The following is a 21299-nucleotide window of genomic DNA, read 5'->3' as shown; positions in this document are numbered from 1 at the left end:
ATAGCCAAAGGGGTTAACTAAAGCCATCTTGCACTCCTAAACATTTATGCTATGTTTCTCTTGACATGCATTAAGTCTGAATTTTATTTTGGATGTCTCAATATAGTAATGGTAAGAGCAGTTCAATTGGTGATATATTAGAAGAATAAGATTAAAAGTGCTAGAGAACTGGAATAGAAAGATTTTAGTATTTTTTCAGTAACCATTTGATTTTTTGAAGTATGCAGATCTCGAAGATCAACTTTTATATTTTTACATATCTTTTCATTTTAGTATAGTTATTTATATTATTTTCCTTTCTTCTCTTTCCTTCACAATTTTTTTTTTATTTTTCCTCGAATAATTATCAAACCAATAATATTAAAGTACAAAAATTCAAGATCTGAAGGGGCAGTGTTGGGGTTTTGATAGGGTGCGTAATTGACATTAATAACCTGTTTGGATTGTTATTTTCTGCCGAAAAATTACGTCGTTTTCTGTGATTACATTTCCCTATTACCTTTTTTCCTCACATACATCACATCGCTACAATAATTTTCCATGAAAAATCATGGAAAATGCAATCCAAACGGGCTATTAAATTTGTGTATATTTTTCCCTTGATATTTGCCAAAGATTGCATTATTGGGTAGATTTTATTTATATTTGGTTAATGGTGCTAATTGTAGGGAGGTGGAGTAAAAAGTAATAAAAGAGGTGATTTTTCAAGAATTGCTATCAAGACTTGAAGATTCGAAATTTACGCGCACGCAGGGTGGTTTCCCAGTTCAAGTCAAAGTCCTAAGGAACATGTTTCCAAATTGTATTGGGAGACAATTTAGATTATTAGGAATATCTTCTTCTTAGGGAAATTAGGAAGTTTTATTTTATTTGGAAAGCTAAAAAGTAGGAAAAGATGGAAATTGAGGCAGTGGCTGGTTTATTCGCTTGATTAATACTGCGTAAGCAGGAACCATTGGAAGAGGTCGTGACTCTTTTTACTTTGGAGAACGACCAAGCCGCCTGGTTCTTTTTCTCTCTTAGTTATTTTCTTTGTCAAACACTTTTGAAAAGGCCTTCAATGAAATCGTGTGGATTGTCCCTGACGATGAGCAATTAATTTCTCTTTTCTAGTCAAGGAGTGATGAAGGATTTGGTTCATCTACATCTGTGAGATCTAATTATTTTTATTAATTTCTTTTATTCGTTAGTAGTCGTATATTTTTTGATTCAATTTCTCATGGTTGTTTTGTTATTTAAATATCATGGGCGCCCGATATTTAATTCAACTTGACAAACTAATACCAGTTAGGACAGTTAAATTCGTAACTATTTAATTGTCTTAAATTAGTGATGACTAATGTGATTGGTTTCATGTTAGGGAGACATACGATCTAATTTAAAAAAAATACCCTGATAGTGTGTTTATTGATTAGAACAGAGTTTTTCTAATTTCTAATACAATCAAGAAAATTAAATTCTATAGGCGTGCCTAGGGTTGTTTCTTAGAAAAGTAATTAACGGATGCACCTTAACTATTGAGACAGTAAGGAAAAGTTGGTTGTCATCACGTGTTTGACAGCTATAATCTGTTTATTAGTGAATAAATGAAATAATTATTGCATGAATGAAGAGTTGTATGAACTACTCCCGAAGTTATATCCTTGCCTAGAGCTTCATTTTCTTGATTTGAATTTAATTTATTTCTATTTACGCATTATTTTATTTCTGTTGAGTAGTTATTTTTAATCTTAATTTTAATTCTTCCAAAACCCCCTTTTTAGTTCTTATTTGGAAAGAAACAGATTTTTCCTAATTCCTGTGGAGACGACCCTACTTATCATTATACTCGAATAAATACTTTTGTGAGTAGTGTTTTATTATTGTACAGGCTCGACATCTGTCAGGTTTTATACTACTTTTTAAGTGATTGGTGTTAATCGTTGTTAATAAACTACTAGAAGGGAGTTATTTGTTATATTATTGTGATATAAAGAAGGTGAGTGTTATTTTCCAAAGTTCAGGACATCGAATGATAGTTTAGCCAAACAACAAGGCAGATGGAATTGGCCCTTATTCATATCCATTGCTAGAGGAATCTAGGAGCTGCAAACATAACATATAAGTATTAACAAGTCCCTCACATGGTGATTATATTTATTTTTTGCCCATCATTTGTGGAAATCTGAGATCTACTTATATAATTTTCTTGTCACATGGTTTTTTATTTACACTTTTTTTTCCATTACTTGAGTCAATTAATTTGCACAAATTTTTTTTTTCCAATCATCATCTAAGCAGCTAAGTTATAAATGTATAGTTTCAGTTAGAACATTATTGTCAAGAGATGACCACCCTTCATCAAACTAAGTATAATCCATTAAAGAATACATAACAATTTAAAACAATATCTTTTTTTTTTTTGGGTTAAAATATCTAGTTGATTGTGATTGTCGTGTTTAAATAGAATACTTCACTTTTGCTTGACAAGACCCTCTTTCTTGGCATAGAAAAGCTATTCGTCGTTTGAAACCCTTGACATTGGAGTTGTCAAAATTAGTAACAAATATTAAATCCCTTTTTTTTTCATCATGGATATAAAAAATAAAAGAAACTTGATTGGATTGCTACTGGCCATCAACACAATTTTTTTATACGTTTATTGACGCTCTATTCTTTTGTCAACTTGATAACAACTATTACCTACTACACAACAATTAATCAGTAAGCTATTAAATAATAGCCACTTCTACCCAAAAAAAAAAAAAGTAATCAAGATGTTGATTTTTTTTTTTTATTGGCAAATTCTATGAATAGGATAGGGATGCTACATAGTCCTTATTTTTATTAATAATTAAACATGGAGGGGACCATAAGCCAAACCTCCAATATAATGATGTAAAGCAAAAGTTATAAATAAGAAATACTTTTCAAATTATTTGTGTATTAGGTAAACTAATACTATCTAAAGAAATAGTAGCCCTAGGATCTCTTGGAAGAGGGTTAGATTGGGTGGTAAAATTGGATGGATTATAAATAGGAGCCTAATAGGCGGTTGATTGGGTGAAGTGAGAAATGGGCAGCAGCATTTGCTTGGGGAAAAACATGTTGAATGGATTCTCCGACAAGAGCCAGAAAGAAAGTGATAATTTTGTTGCAAGACATGGCATAAAGGCCATTTAGATGATACCTTAATATAAATACGTAAGATGAACAAGTAGCTGGGAATGAACCTCAATCAAAATGTCTCTAAAGCCCTGAGTGTGACACAATTGCAGCCCCCAAAAAAGAGTCAGAGATTCTGCTAAAAACCTATTTTGGGGAAGGATTGGATTGGATAGCACGAAGCAGGGATTGTAAGTAGTAGAAGATTTCGGATTCATAACCTTTCACTTACCCAAAAAAACCATTTCTCCGAATTTCTTGTAAAAAGCAAAGACTACATGCCCATTATGATCTCTAGGCAGGCCCCCTCCTGAGGCAAATGAATTGTTTAAGCTCGATGAAATCAGAATTTTTCCATTCTCATGATCGAACGATAAAACCATGAACTCAGAATTTTTCTCGAGTGAAATATTGAATTAATCACCGGCAAACTAATGCAGAAAGCCATTGCCAGGAACCCCAATGGAGTTAATCAAGACGGTAAATCAAATTCAGCCTTATTTACTTATGATTTAGTGTACTACCATTGGAATATAGGGTGGCGATATTGGCACTTCCATATTTGTGTCATTGGCAATCCACACATGACCAATGTTTTAAAAGACAAAAGCGTTGGGCACAGTATTTAGTATCCGCCCCAATGGGGTGATGAAAGTCCAGAGACATGAGGTATAAGCCCTGCGAGTTTTTATTTTTTAAATATATATAAATATGATATATATTATAAAAAAAGTCATTTGAAGATATAAATAAACATAATAAAATTAGATAAAATTAAGCAAATTTATACAGATAAAGAATTATTATTGTATAACTCTAACTAATAATTTAAGAAACATACATATTAATATTAGTTGCACAAAAAAGCGGAATAATTAACATTACAAAATGTTCAATCTTAGAAGCAAACTAGTCACAACTAAGAAGTCACCACATTATCAAGCACTTAAATTACAAACACATAAATTCAAGTAGACACAAACTTCAAAGGTTAATTGTTTCAATAAACACACTTAACTCATATCAAAAATAAAATACCAAATTAGCAACCAAATTGCTTATAATACATAACAAGGAATAACACCAACAATTAGAAACAAACTGACAAATAAAATGATACTATTCATCAAAGTCAATATCATCCATGTCATTATCTTCATCTAGTGTATATGCGCTAGGTAATTTTTTTTCAATAATTGATGGTGGCTCCGGAATTTCCACCACATCATAGGATCCAATCTACACATAACAATCTCTTTTCCTTTATCTTTCTTGCCTAACCATATATTATATTTCAAAAAAATTATATCAAATTCACTCAATGTCTCAATATAATAGATAGTAAATTAGTAATAAACTAAAGTTAAATATTGAAAAGTAAAAAACTTAATTGATGAAGTTAAATCTTTTGCTTTTTTAAGACAATTTGTAGGGTGTACGCTTTAAACGCCTCACTTCAGAGGTGTCCCAGAGCACTTTCGCTTTAGGCAATTGCCCACAGGTAGTACTGAAACGCTCCGCACCGGAACTCGCCCCACGAACGCCTTTTAAAACATTGCACATGATTGCCTTAATTTTCTATTGATGTAATGATTCCATTCCCATGACCGTATGATAAAACGATGAACTCAGAATTTTTCTTGAGTGAAATATTGAATTAATCGCCTGCAAGCTAATGTAGAAAACGATTGCCATGCCAGGACCCCCCAGTGGAGTTAATCAAGATGGTAGCTCATCATCCTTCAAGCTTTTTCTTTGTTCTTTTTTTTTTTCCTCACCAGAAGTGCACAAGAGAAGTCATTTACCAAGGAACAGGCTCAGAGTTTGGACCAAGAAACAACTTAAAATATAGAGAATAACAAGATCAAGAACATAGGAAAATTTGACACTATACGAAGGTAATGATATTTGATCAAACAAGAGTCCTTATTATCATTCTTTATTTATGATGAATAACAATCATTCAAGGAGAGTAACAACATGTATAATTCCATACACAACTATAACTATGATTGTTACAACTTATATACAGTAAGATTAAGTGCCTGTGGATGATCAAATCAATGAAGCAAGCTTTCCAAGTACCTTTCAACATTATCCAAGCCACAGGCATTCTTCACAACAGGCATAATAGCTGGGACATCCAACTCGAATGCTGGATCAGGTCCATCAAGTCTGCTCCAAGCATTTAGCTGTTTCCTGGCTTCTTTAATTGCTGCCCTCGTTGCACAATGTACTGAGGCTGCAAGAACTAATGGCGGTTCTCCAGAGGCTACACAATGGTCAATTCCAGATTAAAAATCAAATACAGATATATCTTGCTTGCTTGTGCAGGTTCGTTCATGTGCACCAGTCAGATGATCGTTTCATGTGTCAATTGCAAATGTGAGAAGTTTACATCTATATTCCCATTACATTCTTTTCCTCAAAAAGTTCTAGTTCTTGATATTAACAAATAAATCATTCATTTGTATGCCTGGATGAGCAATGTGGTAGCTCCGCTTTTGTACAAAGAAGTTCAACCAAACCAGAACAGTCTAATAGCTCAAATCTGGTGGATCATACATTGAGCCACCTTCAGTTGAAAGTTGAAACTGCAAGGTATGGTTTCAGAACCAGGAGCTTTGTTGTCTAAGATTTACTTGTTCAGATGTTGAATCATTACTTAAAGAAAAGTAGATTACAGATATTCTGCAGCGCAGTGGGGTGTCCAAAGATGATATATGCAAAAAAAAATTTTTTGTATTAGGAAAAGAACATTTACAATGATTCCTCATCCTTTTTCCTCATTTCCAGAGTTGTGATTCCAACAGATTAGCCAGCATGTGATACCGGAAAGCACCAAAGACCACAATACTTGTAAAAGTCAATTATATTACTTCTGAGTTCGGACGTAGTTGAGAAATTTGAAGAAATACCTTTAGATGATAGAACACGCTTGTCGTGATGTCCACTATTTACCACTTCGACATTCAACTGCATCGGTATGTTATCAATTGCAGGGATCTTGTATGTCCATGTGCCATCTGAAATTGCCAATCCATCTGCGTTGATAAGGAACTCTTCGAGCATAAAGAATCCAACTCCTTGAACAAAAGCTCCTTCAATCTGAAAGAAGAAAACAGGACATAGTCTGTCATTCTTCATGAGCTCAGCTTGCTCAATAAATTTTAAGGTATATTGAATCACGCTAACAAGAAATGTAATCCAAAATAATATCAAGCATTAGCAATCACAGTAGATATGGATAAGTATTAAGAAACAAGTAACTAACCTGTCCCAAATCCACTGCAGGGTTCAAGCTTTGTCCACAATCATATATAATATCTGCTTGCAAAATTTTAGTTTCTCCAGTCAGTATATTTATTTCTACCTGCAATACAAATACAAACAGCTTCATCATTTCATACCATCCATTATAAGGCCACAGCAGACAACTACTCCATGATTTCTCCAATGTAAGAGTCCCTTGCTCAATCAAAATGGTGCACTGCTGAATATCCATCATCTAAGGATCTATGAACAGATTATAAGATAAATTTTTTTCATGGTCCCACAGAGAAAGCTGGAGAAGACAAATTTACCTCGCCAACCGCAGCACCGTAGTTCAGGTAACGCACGAAATTGGACGTAGGCACATAGTAAGAATGTGCAGCCAAGTTTAAAGATTGAGAATATGCCTACAGTCAAAGAAGTCCCAAATGAGAAATGTGAAAAAACTCGCAACAATTTTTGAAACATTAAGTGTGACCAGTAATCCTAGACAAGTTCCAGAAAGTAGCAAAGAAGGAATTTTCCTTTCCCTTTTTGTTGTTTTAAAAGGAGGGGAAGGCCCGGAACGAAGAGGTGGGAAGGGAATGGGGAGGCTGTAAGGATTGGATCCTCATCCTAAGAAGAAAAAGAAAGCCCCTTAACTATTGGACTATGTTCGATCCTCAAGCAACGGAAGATTAAAGTAGGTCTTCAAAAACGTTGTTGATCATCTCTTGAAACATGCTAGAACAAAAGAACAAAATAGCCTGCTAATTCAATGTTTTTAAGATTAACTACAATTTCTGTCTGATATATGAAGTGTTTAATCTGTTATCATTTAACTGGAAAATACCTTTTCCAGTCTTGGTAATTCTTTACAGCTTATATTTCCAGATACTATTTTGGTTTTTTTTTTGGCTAATGACCTGATACTAGTGCAAATATAGACCACATTGTTCAATCCCAAATTTAAAAAAAAAAAAAAAAAACTTCATTTGAACTTGATTAATAAATCTAGCTATGGATTGTGCAATCTATAGGTTTCTGAAGAAAGAATTCTACATGAAAGCAGATATTGGATGTGGACAAGAAGTTTGTTTCAGAAATGAAACACGAAAAGCTTTGATCAGATTAACATCTAAAGTTATACCACGGAGAAGCTGGGAAGAGCATCTTACTTGAAGTATCAGAACATCCCAGTTAATATGGTGTCTGCCTGTACTGTTAAAGTCAAGCCACAGCAGCAACTCTTGACTTCTTGCTGCAGCCGCAATTCTTGATTCTTGACTGTGGCAGAATTTTGTAATCCCACATCGCCAGAAGCTGAGGGAATAGCCTCCATTGTTTCCTATAAATAGAGAAGGCCTTTGAGAAGTTTAAGTGCACCACTTAAGAGAGTTATATGGGCTATTAGCTTCTTGAGTCATTTAGCCCATTTAGTCAAATATTTTAGGCTCTCTTATTTTGAGTTTAGGAATATTTTCTAAACTCTTTTGTAAGTGCCTATTGGCCTAAGAACCACTTTCCTACGGTCTTTTGTATTTCTTCTTCATAATAGAAATATTGCTCCTCCCTCGCCCGTGGACGTAGGTCAATTTGACCGAACCACGTAAATCTTCTGTGTCTTTTATTTGCTTTGTTATCCGTCTTTATATGGTCGGTTTTACCGCCTAATTATTATATGGCTGGTATCTACCGCCTATCTATTATATGGTCGGTTATACCGCCTACTTTGTGCTAACTTGAGTTTGTCTATTCCTGGCCCGGTCCTAACAAACTGGTATCAGAGCTGGTTGTTATATTTTGCAAGACAGGTTCATCTGGTGGGGTCCGTCCATCCTGTGGGGCCCACTCATCCTGTGGGGTCCGTTTATCCGTGGGGCCCGCTCACCTTGTGGGGTCCTTTCATCCCGTGGGGCCCGCTTATCTCGTGGGGTCCGCTCACCCTGTGGGGCCCGCTCACGAGCCTTGCATATTTGTTTGGCCAGTTTTTTGAGACAAACTTCACGTTACAGATTTTGTGGCAACAATGACGATAACAAAGACGGTTGTCGAGAAATTCGACAGGAATGTCAACTTCGGAATGTGGCAGCTCAAGATGGAGGCCATTCTTGTTCAAGACGGAGTTGATCTAGCGATTCACGGAATCGAGAACAAACCAGAAGAAGTCAAGGATGCGGATTTCGCCGATATGGATAAGAAGGCCAGATCCAGCATAATCTTAAACCTCTCCGATGAGGTATTGCGTGAGGTAGCAACGGAGACTTCGGCCAAGGCTATGTGGGATAAATTGAAAGCCTTGTATATGAAGAAGACAGTCGAAAATCGGCTATATTTGAAGCAGAGTTTGTACATGCTTCGGATGTCTGAAGGTACATCTATACTCTCCCATCTTGATAAATTTGATTCCATTATTATGGATTTGGGGAATATAGATTCGAAAATTGATGATGAAGATCAAGCCCTATTACTTTTGTGTTCCCTTCCCCAGTCTTTTAAGCATTTTCGCGATACTATGATTTATGGAAAGGAGACAATTTCGTATCGGGAAATTAAATCTGCATTAAAATCTAAAGAGCAGATAGATAGGGACATTACTGGGGAAACTAGTGGGAGTCAAGCCGATGGCTTGTTTGTTCGGGGTAGATCTGAAAAGAGAAACACAGAAAATAGAACTAGATCCAAATCCAGACATAAAAATGTGGTGTGCAATTATTGTAAAAAGAAGGGCCATGTTATCTCTGATTGCTTTAAATTGAAAAATAAAGAAAAGCAAAAAGGGAAATTTGTTGAGAAAAATACTGAATCCGCTGAGGCTAGTATAGCAGCTGATGAGAATGATGGAACTATTTTCTGTGCAACGGAAAATAATTTTAGGTCTAACAATGAGTGGATTTTAGATTCGGGTTGTTCATATCATATGTGTCCCAATAGGGACTGGTTTTCAACATATGAATCAACTGAAGGTGGAGTTGTCTTAATGGGCAACAACGCTGTTTGTAAAGTTGTTGGCAAAGGCACAATCCGGATTAAAATGTACGATGGTATTGTGAGGACGCTCACAGATGTTAGACATGTTCCAGATTTGAAGAAAAATCTCATCTCTTTGGGCACTCTTGAGTCTATCGGGTGCAGGTATTCAGGTGGAGACGGAGTTCTCAAAATCACTCGAGGAGCTCTTGTTGTTATGAAGGCACACAGATCTGGTACTTTGTATATTTTGCAGGGATCTACTGTTACAGGTGCTGCTGCTGTTTCTACATCAACTTTGTCTGATTCTGATTTTACCAAATTATGGCACATGAGATTGGGGCACATGAGCGAGAAGGGCTTATCTATTTTATGCAAACGAGGTCTTCTTGGTAGTCAAAGTATTGGAAAGATGGGACTCTGTGAACATTGCATTTTTGGAAAGCAGAAGAAAGTTAGCTTCCAGTTGCCGGCAGTTCACAGGACAAAAGGAACTTTGGACTACATTCATTCAGACCTCTGGGGGCCTTCTCGTGCTTCTTCTAAAGGAGGTGCCAAGTACATGTTGACTTTCATTGATGATTATTCAAGGAAAGTTTGGGTATATTTTCTTAAGCATAAAAATGATGTTTTCCTAACTTTCAAGCAATGGAAAGTTTTGATTGAGAAGCAAACAGGAAAACACATTAAGCGGTTGAGAACAGATAATGGCATGGAATTTTGTGGAGGTGAATTTAATGAATTCTGCAAGAATGAAGGAATTGTTCGGCATCACACCGTCAGGATGACGCCTCAACAAAATGGTGTGGCTGAACGTATGAACAGAACGCTTTTGGAGAGAGCAAGATGTATGATCTCCAATGCAGGGTTGACAAACGACTTTTGGGCAGAGGCGATCAATATGGCCTGTTATATTGTCAACCGTTCTCCTTCTGCATCTCTTGATTTCAAAACTCCTGAGGAAGTTTGGTCAGGTACTCCTGCTGATTACTCCAATTTAAAAGTTTTTGGGTGTCTAGCATACATGCACGTGAATGATGGAAAATTGGAGCCTAGGGCTAAAAAGTGCATTTTTCTTGGGTATGCTTCTGGGGTGAAAGGATACAGATTATGGTGTCCTGATCCCAAATCTCCAAAATTTGTGATCAGTAGAGATGTTACTTTTGATGAATTGTCTATGTTATCTTCCAAGAAGGAGTCTTCCAATCCTTGTACTACTGATAGTACACAGAAGCAGGTGGAGCTTGATATTGGCAGTTCTGGTCCTTCTCAGACCAAATCTTCTATTCAACAAATGCCAGTAGATGCACCTGAGTCTACTGTGGAAGATAGTTCAGAAGAAGAGGAATATTCCATAGCCAGAGATAGACAAAGGAGAGACATTCGACCACCACAAAGATATGCAAATTTAGTTGCATATGCTTTGTCTATTGCAGAAGAAACTGATGCAGTTGGTGAGCCTTCCACCTATTCAGAAGCAGTTTCTTGTGATGATTCTGCAAAGTGGTTGATTGCGATGAATGAAGAAATTGAATCTCTTCATCGTAATGAAACTTGGGTTCTTGTAAAGCCGCCGTCAGCTAAGAAAATTGTCGGTTGCAAGTGGGTCTTCAAGAAGAAGGAAGGTATTCCAGGGGTTGAAGATGCAAGGTATAAAGCACGATTAGTTGCAAAGGGCTATAGTCAGGTACAAGGTGTTGATTTTAATGATGTGTTTTCACCTGTTGTTAAACATAGCTCTATTCGTGTTTTACTTGCTTTAGTTGCCATGTATGATTTGGAGTTAGAGCAGCTTGATGTTAAGACAGCTTTCTTACATGGCGAACTTGAAGAACAAATTTATATGAAACAACCCCAGGGTTTTGAAATTGAAGGTAAGGAAGACCATGTTTGCTTATTGAAGAAATCCTTATATGGATTGAAGCAGTCTCCAAGACAATGGTATAAAAGGTTTGATTCCTTTATGTTGGGTCATGGTTATTTGAGGAGCATGTATGATAGTTGTGTTTACTTCCGGAAGTTAAATGATGGTTCTTTCATTTATTTGCTGCTTTATGTTGATGATATGCTCATTGCTGCCAAGAATTTGTCAGAAATTCACACTTTGAAACTGCAGTTAAATAGTGAATTTGAAATGAAAGATTTGGGAGCAGCTAAGAAAATTCTTGGCATGGATATCAAGCGAGATCGAGGAGTAGGGAAGTTGTTCTTGACCCAGAAAAATTATCTTGAGAAAGTTTTGGAGCGTTTTGGCATGAAAGATGCTAAACCAGTATCTACTCCTCTTGCTAGCCATTTTCGGCTATCTGCTGCTCAATCACCAAAATCAGATGAAGAGGAAGATTATATGGCACGTGTACCTTATTCCAGTGCAGTCGGCAGTATTATGTATGCAATGGTTTGTACTCGTCCAGATATTGCACAAGCAGTCAGTGTTGTTAGCAGATATATGTCTTGCCCTGGTAAAACACATTGGCAGGCTGTGAAGTGGATTCTCAGATACTTGCGAGGTACTTCAAATGCATGTTTGGAGTTTGGAAGAAATAATAACACTTTGGTTGGTTTTGTAGACTCAGACTACGCTGGAGATCTTGACAGGAGAAGATCACTTTCAGGCTATGTATTTTGCATTGGCGGTTGTGCTGTTAGTTGGAAAGCTACTCTACAACCTGTCGTAGCTTTGTCTACTACTGAAGCAGAATATATGGCTGTGACCGAGGCAATCAAAGAAGCCTTGTGGTTGAAGAGTTTATTTAGCGAGCTAAGTCTATATCAAGGTGTTACTGATATTCACTGTGATAGTCAAAGTGCCATACACTTGACTAAAGATCAGATGTATCATGAGAGGACGAAACACATTGATGTGAAGTATCACTTCATTCGGGATATCATTGCTGAGGGAAAAGTCCTTATTCAGAAAATCAATACTAAGGACAATCCAACTGATATGTTTACGAAACCTCTTCCAATTTACAAGTTCAAACAGTGCTTGAACTTGATTGGTATTCATTGTTGGTGATTTATGCCCATTGGGGCTTATGTGGAGAAGGTGGAGCAATTTTACTATTGTCGATAGTGGTACTCAAAATTATGCCAAGGTGGAGATTTGTTAAAGTCAAGCCACAGCAGCAACTCTTGACTTCTTGCTGCAGCCGCAATTCTTGATTCTTGACTGTGGCAGAATTTTGTAATCCCACATCGCCAGAAGCTGAGGGAATAGCCTCCATTGTTTCCTATAAATAGAGAAGGCCTTTGAGAAGTTTAAGTGCACCACTTAAGAGAGTTATATGGGCTATTAGCTTCTTGAGTCATTTAGCCCATTTAGTCAAATATTTTAGGCTCTCTTATTTTGAGTTTAGGAATATTTTCTAAACTCTTTTGTAAGTGCCTATTGGCCTAGGAACCACTTTCCTACGGTCTTTTGTATTTCTTCTTCATAGTAGAAATATTGCTCCTCCCTCGCCCGTGGACGTAGGTCAATTTGACCGAACCACGTAAATCTTCTGTGTCTTTTATTTGCTTTGTTATCCGTCTTTATATGGTCGGTTTTACCGCCTAATTATTATATGGCTGGTATCTACCGCCTATCTATTATATGGTCGGTTATACCGCCTACTTTGTGCTAACTTGAGTTTGTCTATTCCTGGCCCGGTCCTAACATGTACAACTCGCACCTTTTCCGCTAGGTTCTCTGTCCCATTGCATCCAATTGAACTGAGAGCATATGCAGTTATCTGTTTTACCTTAGTCCAGAGACCCTGGCCTATTTCTATTCCTCCTACTTCTACAACAATAGATGCATCCCGAAGGATGCTAACTTTGCCAGCGGTTGGTATTACTGTCACTTCATAGACAATTGGAACCCGTGATACACCTCTTTTTCTCCATGTATTGACCCGATTATACTGCTCTATCATTTCTTTTCTCTGGACTAAGCATGAAGATGCACCCAATTTTTCCCACATGTCAGTCAAAGTATACTCTAGTGCTTCACCTGCAGCCTCCCCATAGAACACCTTAAGGCTTTCAAATGTATGAAGATTTATTTTTCTAACAGAATCTACCTCCATAGAAAGCACTGATGCAATTTGTTCCATAACAACATCAGCTATATAAGATCCTTGAACCTCCCCAGGGGCTCTCATTGTAGATTTGGTAGAATGGTTTGTCTTACAAACTTTTATGTCAAATGAGAAAGCACCCCAATTATACTTTTTAAGGGTACCAATCAAGGTAAGCGGCATGACGGGACTAACTTCTGCAGATAACCCAGCATTAATCAGTATGTCAAGGTGCAAAGCTGTGACCTTTCCATTTGATTTGAATCCGACATTGTAAGTTATTTTCATGGGATGTCTTCCACCAATCATTATCATGTCAGTCTTCCTATTGAGATATGTCCTGACAGGGCGGCGTAATTTATGTGCTGCAAGTGCACATGCTGTAGCAACCTGAAAGACACTGTTGTAAGCTTTTGTACCAATAAAAGTAGGACTAGGAAAGCATAAGAAACCATAATTTAAACAAGGCCTAACAAACAATCACGAAATATTGTTGTCTGAGCGTTTATATGCATATGCACATTTCTCTGCAGCACACCATTGTGACACACACACAGAGGCAAAATTGTTAGAATATGATTGTGTTTCAGGATAAAGCTCTTTTCTTCACAATATTATGAATGCTAAAAATATGCTATGGAACTGACTAAACTGTCACCCAAAAAAAAAGAGAGGCTATTATACAACTCTTGCAAATGTTAAATCCAAATTCAAGAAGTGCACATATTCTTTATTCCATCACAGTCCTGATATCAATTCCTTGTGATGTTCCACCAGAACTAAAAGATGAACTAATTTAGTTTGCTAATCTAATAAGTTATAAGATGATTGCTAGGCGTCACTTTGCAGCAGCAACTGGAGGAACTGCTGTCAAGTTGTTGATGATGGAGGAAAAGACTTAATTGTGGAAAAGCTACAATCAGGACAACATCAATGCATGCAGAAGCTCCTTTCAGCAAGAATCATCTTTGTTTTCCCTGTAAAAATTTCACCTTATCTGACAGACCAGGCCACTTTGAATGGCAGCAAAATAACTCAAAGATAAGGCATATGCTATGAAAACATTAACAAAAAACTTAATCTGCATGTTAATGATACTCACAGGCATTGATCTCATTAACTTGCCCCCAAAGGCTCCCCCAACCCTTCTTGTAACTACACGGACATTATGATCGGGAATGCCAAGGCATTTTCCGATTGTATGGTGCATATGCTCTGCGGACTGAGTTGAACTATAAACTAATATGCAATTGTCTTCATCTGGCACTGCTAGTGCGATTTGTGTCTCCATATAAAAATAGTATTGAGACCCAAGTTTGATCTGTAAAACAAATAAGCAGATAAACTTGGAACTGAGCATGGCTTTTCAGTATTCTTGAGAATATGAAGAACACTTCAGAAAAATGTGGCAAAACAATTGAGATGAGAAACTACAACTACCTCAGCAGAAAGAATCTGATGATCAGCCTCAGCCATTCCTTTGGAGAAATCACCAACCTGTGTTGGATACAAGAAAGAAGGGACCTCAAAAAAACTCGACCTCTCCACGGCTTCTTCAACAGTTAAAATCGGTGGATCCAAATTTTCAGTGTCATACTCGACCAGAGCTGATTTTGCTGCAAGATCGGCAGACTTTTGCGTTTCTGCTACCTATAAATGTTTATTCCAATTAAAGACATAAACAGGATATGGCATCCTACTTGAGGAGTATCTGCGATTAAAGGAGAGGATCTGGAAGCATAAAATTACCACAAATGCAATTGGCTCTCCGGCACACCTGGTAAGTTCATCAGCAAATAAAGGTTCAAAACCAAGCGTTGTCATAGATCCTACATTTTCCCCTCCTTCTGGAATATCTTTATAAGATATGAGAGCAGCAACTCCACTTTGTAGATTGTTTGATTCCAATTCCACACCTTTTACCTTCGCTAAAGGTTTTGTACTGTAAATAAATGCTCTATACAGACAATTTGGAGGTGATGGAATGTCATCAACATACACAGCTTCTCCTGTGGAATTGATCTTGATACATTCAAATGTGGGGAAAGATGATGATCATGATGGGAAAAAGTGAAATTAAGAGAATAGTACAAGGTCCAAGTGGAAAAAACTGGTGGAATTGAGATTTTTAAAAACCAATCTTGCAACAGTTTTGACACGAGACTACCGCCTCCGTAACACCCCATCCCCCCAAAACCAAAAAATAAAGGAATCAAACAAGTATGAAACTGAAAATGAGGTTTCTCTAAGCCACAGGAAAATTTACCAAGGACAAGTTGAATACATACTTGTAAGTTCAATGCCAGTGGAATTAAAAACATCGATCCAAAATTTTGGTCTGAAGGCCAAAAAACAAAGTGAAGACGATAAGTACACATAATTTGCATGGAAGTAATGGAATTGATAAGGTATTCTTTAAAAATGTCCACCAATTCTAATATTATGGAGACAATTGCCTAAGGTAAATTTTGGTAAAGTTTCACTAAAGAAGAACTAGTAAGACATTTGGAGTAATGTGGAATTTAAAGTTTCACAAGTTTATAACATAAAAATGTTACGATAATTTGATGCATGTTTGGAGATGAGCTAAGCCAGGTTTTCAAATGAGTTTTGAGAAGTAGGCCTGTAAGAGGCCATTAACTGTAGCGACTTGAGTCTGTAAAACAACTAGAACTAAAGCAATCAGAGATTGTGGTGAATTATGTCTAAGAAAAATTATCCCAACAAAATTGAGAAACAAATGAACCTGAAGCTTGGAGGGCAGCACCAGACTTTGTCATTGGTTCTCCTACTGGATAGTATTCTTTACTTGATTTCACCTCCTGCTTCGCAGAGGACAACAATTTTGGACTAGCCCATTGACGCAGAGAATTATCTTTATGATTTTCAGAAGAATCCTCCAGTGAATTGCCAGTAAATCCATTGGACACACCACCAAAAATAGAAGAACCTACATTGACAAATGGAAAAAGAAACTGGAAAAGAAAACTAACAGCCAAGCTCGTCCTGTAAGCAGCATGTGAAGTGCCAGCTTCAGGTATTACGGCTACTTTAACTAATTTTACTGCTTCATATAGAACACTAGCAGTTAGTATCTTCCCTGAAAGGTATTCCTCAACCTTTCTTGCTCGTGTTGCATGTTTAGTCCCATAAACACCAAAAGCCAATTGGATATCATTTACTATAAGTCCATTTACTTGAGGTAACACATCAGCCAGGAATGCAGCATTCAAATAAGGCAAAGCATTTCCCAGGGGTCGTGGTGCAGCACGGTAGGTCTCAAAAATCAACTTGGAACTAGATTCGTTGCTGTTACCACTTCCTTTTGGCTTTAAAGAAGGAATATGGACACTGAGTAGCACACTTCTCGAGTCCATAGGTGGTCTTGCCAAAAATTCTTCCAATGTAAGGCTTTCAAGCTTGTGGCCGGTTGTTATGCTAACAACAGAACCTACAGCAAGAAGTATAGTAGCTATATCTGAAGGAAAACTTTTCCTTTGTGCCATTACTAAATTCCCACCAATACTGGCGGAATTTCTAATGAACCCTGAAGCAATTTTTTCCATATGGTCAGCCAGTTTTTCAAGGACCTGCTTTCCATCAGAGGAATAATTTACGTTACCTTCCTCCTTCAGACATGATATAACTTTGGAGATTGTCATAGCAGCCCCAATTTCAATTCCCTGGTGGTTTTTCCTTATCGTTGAAAGCTCAGGTACATATTTGAGATCAATGTATCTATCGTAGTTATCTAGTTCCTTATAGTAACCCATCCCAGTGTTACCAACTACTAGCCTAGTCCGCATATCATCCTCAATCATGTTAGAGTCCAAAAAGCTTTTAAGCTCCTCAAGAGTAGTAGGACTATACAAGACTTGCTTTCTAAGTGCAAGATCTTTGCTGACTTCGACCTGAGTCTCAAAAATTCTGGAAATCTACTGAACCTACCATCGGGAGTATACAAAGGCAATCTCCTTAATTTAACTTCCTTTGGCTCTCCTTTTCTCCAAAAGGAATTCAGTCCCAAATCCTCCAAATCAACATCAGCAGCAAAACTTTTGCAGGCATCAGCAATGGGTCGATATCCAGTACATCGACAGAGATTTCCAGCTATGGCCTTTTCAGCCTCAACAACAGTCAGCTTGGAAAATCCTGGTGGAGGTTCTGGCCTGTTTGCTTTTTCAGCTTGCGTAAGTGCTGCAAAAAATGACATACACATTCCAGGTGTGCAATATCCACATTGAGAAGCATGGAATCCAGCAAATCGTTGATGAATTGGATGGAAACCATCTTTACTATTTCCAAGTCCATCGCTGGTAGTAATTGAGCAACCATTCACACTGCAAAGAAGTGTTAGGCATGAGCTCACAGAGAAATCTTCGACTTGATCAAGCACAGGGTTATATTTAGAGAGCATAACAACACAAGCACCACAGCCACCTGTGCCATTAAAAAAAATGAACAGGCTATCAGTTTGATGAACAGCTTTAACAAGTAATGCATGTGCCCACATTAGCAATCTTTAACACAATAGTCAAGTGAAGCAACTAGAAACTAAGTCAAATTCTGTTGAATATATCTATCTAGGTGAAAAACTGAACATGTCAAGCTGCTACCAATTCTGTAGCAGAAAATGAGCAATAAATTATGTCAAAATATTTTAACGCAAATGTGCTAAAGCAGTACAAACAGTTGAAGCAAAGTCAGCGATAAGATAGCAAAGTTCTCCTGGATTCTGTCGTTTCAGATTCAGTGCAATGACTATGCATACAAATCCAGAGTACTTTTCGTTGTTGAATATCTCCTGCATTGAACGTCATATGAAGGCAAATCTACTTTACTCACTAAAAACTTACATTGAAGTAAGACAATTATATCAGAGGACCAGAATTTAAAGTACTTCATGTGAAACAATGCACCAAAAATGAATTATGTAATTCCATGAGAGTGAAGATCATATCCAGTGAATTAGAATTGGTATGTCTAGAATCTTTGAACTTAACAAAGTAAAGCAGCTGATGCAACCAAGACTTTCTGAAGTTAAAGATGCTGTAAAGCCGATAACTTGAATCTGAACCATAATTTAGAGTCAGAATATCGTAACATTTGCCTTTGATAACACGTTGAATGAAAGACAATAATCTAAGTCTTTGTGAATGGCGGTTAACGGTGTGAGCAAGGGTTGATGTTAGTTTTTGTGTTATCCTCCTCACCAATAAATCGAATAAATTGCATTGCATATCCTTAATAATTAATATGAATTATGCTAATAGATACAAAAATGAAACATTCCCTTATGGTGAAATAAACAAAAAAAAAAGAAGAGGGAAGAACACATTTTATTTACAAAATATTCAAGTTTAAAGAATATTTCAAACATGAAATAAAATATAACAAATTGGTACCATTAATCTCCTATAAGCTCCACAAGTCTTTTTGCTTTTTGGATATAAGTACAATAAGTCTAGTACGTATGGATTGGTATTGAATAAGAACTTTTAACACAAAATATAATAAGAGATGAAGTGCAAAGATAGGCAAAAAGTATAATGTTAGGGATATTTTTATTCAATCACCACAAAAAATAAATTGAACAAACTTTACTATGCATATTCTTGACAGCATTAAACTACAATCAATGAATATAACATACATCAATGTCAATTATAGTAACAGTGACAATGGTGAAACATCTCTTTGAGTTACAGTGATCTAAACAAAAAAAAAAAAAAATCATATAAAATATCCAATTTCAAAGAGTATTTCAAAAGTGAATTAAAATATATCCAAATTCCTCATTAGTTTGGCTATTATATAATAACTAATCCTAGCAGTTTACAATTAATTGTCAATCGTATAAACTTTATAATCATAAACCATGTCATCAATGAGAAACATAAACAAGCTTTACTAAATCAAAAGAGTTCTCTTCAAATTTAAGCTATTAAAATTTGAGGAATGGAATTTCAATAAAATTTAAATAGTGTCATAATTGCAATGACACTGCAAATCATTTTACAATCCACCATTAACAAAACAAAAAACTAAAAAATAACTCACTAAAACTAATAAAAAGTTCATATAATGATGAGAACAACAAATTACTCAAAAAGGTGAAATTTTAATCTGAAATGGCATCAAAAAGAACATTTAGATCACTCAAATTTAACAGAAAGACAAAAACATTGGTACTGTTATAAAACAAAAGTGCTCTTGAAACGAAGAATTTTTTTTACTTGTGTGTTTGTGTTGGTTGCAACATACCAAATTCACATGAAATATAAAACAGTATAAACACTAAATATCACTCTTTTTTGTCCCAATAACATGTATTTCTTCAAATCAATTGATTTTCTCAAAATTTTAAGGGGAAAGAAAAAGAAAATTCAAAAGCATCACGTTCAAGTGCACAACATGCGTCTATTACTATTCATGAAAAAAAAAAAAAAAAGAAACTTTTGGCACTCACCCTATGTTAACCATCAGAAGAGGATCCAATAAGATATCATTCTGTTCGACATTGGCTTATGCAATCTGAACTCCAAAAATTGAATTCTGGTGAATCTGTTTTATTGATAATTATGTGTTATCAAGATCATTGCTTATGAAAATAACTGATTCCTGCAATGGAACCAACCTCTGAATCCTAAGCCTTCAACAATACCACCACCCTCAACAAAAGAAACCTCAACAACATATTAGAAGGCAGAAACTTATAAGAGATTAATAAAGAGCCAGAAAAAAAATCCTGCAACATAATCATTAGTCAACTTGCACTGGTTTTGGATCAATATGTTTCATGCTCTCTGTATCCGCCTTATAACAGTTCAACAAATCACAACAGCAAATAGGAACTGATAAATAAAAACCCAAAACATTCATCAAGAATTCAAGAAACAGTAAACAAATCAACGGATAGAAGTAGACACCTTCACCACAGCTGAGCTTGACACTCTTCAAACGAGTATGATTACGCAAGAACTGAAGCAAAGTAGTTGAAGGGTCAATAGTTGCCACCTCAAACTTCTCTCCATTCACTGCAAACACAAGACTGCTATTGCCAGCTTCTGGACGTGGGGTTGTAGTCCCATTTTGCTCCATTTCTGAGTCAGACGAACTGATCCCAGGTGGAAATTGAAGCTCAGTGACTGACAGAGAACTCAAAAGCTTACATATATAGGCTCAAGAATTCTTAACGAGTAGGGTCTAGGACTATCGGCCATACACGTGAGGCCAACAGACACAATGACTCAATTGTTGGAATGTATGATGTATACATTTCCTTTTGCCAACAATGTTAAGCAAGAAGCAACTAAATTCACCCCACGAGGGAATACCAAAAGGCTAGCTGACTTTTGGCACCCCTCGTGGAACTTAACTACAACTCACACACACCACTCACAAACAATGTGGGACTGGGACGGGGAACAAAGGGACTAACCCACTCACTCTGTTTTTACGCCTTGCCACTGGCCAATTTTCTTTTGCCATGATGTATACATTTCCTAGGTATGTTACATAATCTATTGTTGCATTCTCATATCCATAAATTTTAGGGTAAATTACTTATTATCCCGCTATAATTTTACATAATGACAAATGACTCCCCGAAGGTTTTATAATAGCTACATAACTCCTTGTGATTTTATATAAAGTTAAAAATGGACAGAATGCACAATCAATTAAAGCATTTATATCAAACCGCTTTTAAAATTTATGTGATAAAATCTTAATATTCATGGAACTCCTTTATGGTTTATTTAAATACCCACTTTATCCCCTTTGAGTTTTGCATTTATCCGCGTAATCTCCCTATACTGCTTTTACACAAGGTGATTAGGTCACCGATTGATGTAACATTTAAGTAAAGGC

General features: G+C 36.4%; 1 pseudogene; it reads right to left on the bottom strand.

Annotated features, from left to right (window-relative positions):
* Nucleotides 1–5051: 5051 nt before the first annotated feature.
* Nucleotides 5052–20543, bottom strand: LOC113741486 (indole-3-acetaldehyde oxidase-like; annotated as a pseudogene).
* Between the last annotated feature and the right edge of the window lie 756 nt (nt 20544–21299).

The sequence above is a fragment of the Coffea arabica genome, chromosome 1e (genome assembly GCF_036785885.1).
Source record: "Coffea arabica cultivar ET-39 chromosome 1e, Coffea Arabica ET-39 HiFi, whole genome shotgun sequence".
NCBI lineage: Eukaryota > Viridiplantae > Streptophyta > Magnoliopsida > Gentianales > Rubiaceae > Coffea > Coffea arabica.
Note: the sequence above shows the minus strand (reverse complement) of the source record. Positions and strands in the feature narration are given on the sequence as shown.